Source organism: Convolutriloba macropyga, chromosome 4 (assembly GCF_964194025.1).
Source record: "Convolutriloba macropyga chromosome 4, txConMacr16.3, whole genome shotgun sequence".
In the NCBI taxonomy this organism is placed as follows: Eukaryota; Metazoa; Xenacoelomorpha; order Acoela; family Convolutidae; genus Convolutriloba; species Convolutriloba macropyga.
The window spans coordinates 18,909,057-18,909,722 of NC_134471.1; positions in this window are offsets into that span (position 1 = coordinate 18,909,057).

A 666-nucleotide genomic window follows, 5' to 3' on the forward strand; every position below is an offset into this window, starting at 1 on the left:
CTTCCAAAAATTGGAGGCTAGTTATTGTGAAAGTTTGAAAAGGGTTGTTTGGATTTCAGTATTATCAAAATTTTGATACTGACTCTCATAGAGACCAATTTTGCGACCTCTTTTAAATTTGATTTAGGGTAGAGTTAGTTTTATGTTATATTTTTATATTATTCTTAAGTTATGGTGATTTGAGAGTGATTTCGTTCATTTTAAGTCAAAAAACGAACAAAAATCGCTCTAAACGAACCAAAAGATCAAACTATCTCATGAAACTCAGGCGAGTCTTTGAAAATTAACTAAGTTCGTATTGACAAAAAATTGACAAATTAAAATGATAACTTAAAATAAAGGTCACACTTGATCAATAGATCTATTTTGTTTTTTGAGGTCAAACATCTGAACTATGGCAGACAAAAGCCAACAAATTAGCAGCAGAACTCCCGAAACGCACAACAAATATTCGTTCCGCCTGAATTGTACTTCAATGCATTAAAAATTTTGCAAATCCCGTAATGATTACATTTAAAACAAAGAGAGTTAGAAAAATGGCAAAATTGTATCGTACGGGATTAACAAGCAACCTTAAATTACAATTTGGCCTTGAAAATTATGGCCTCATAAATTTTTTAAAAAAGCTCTTGATCTTCATTATATTCCGACTTCAATTAGCCCTTG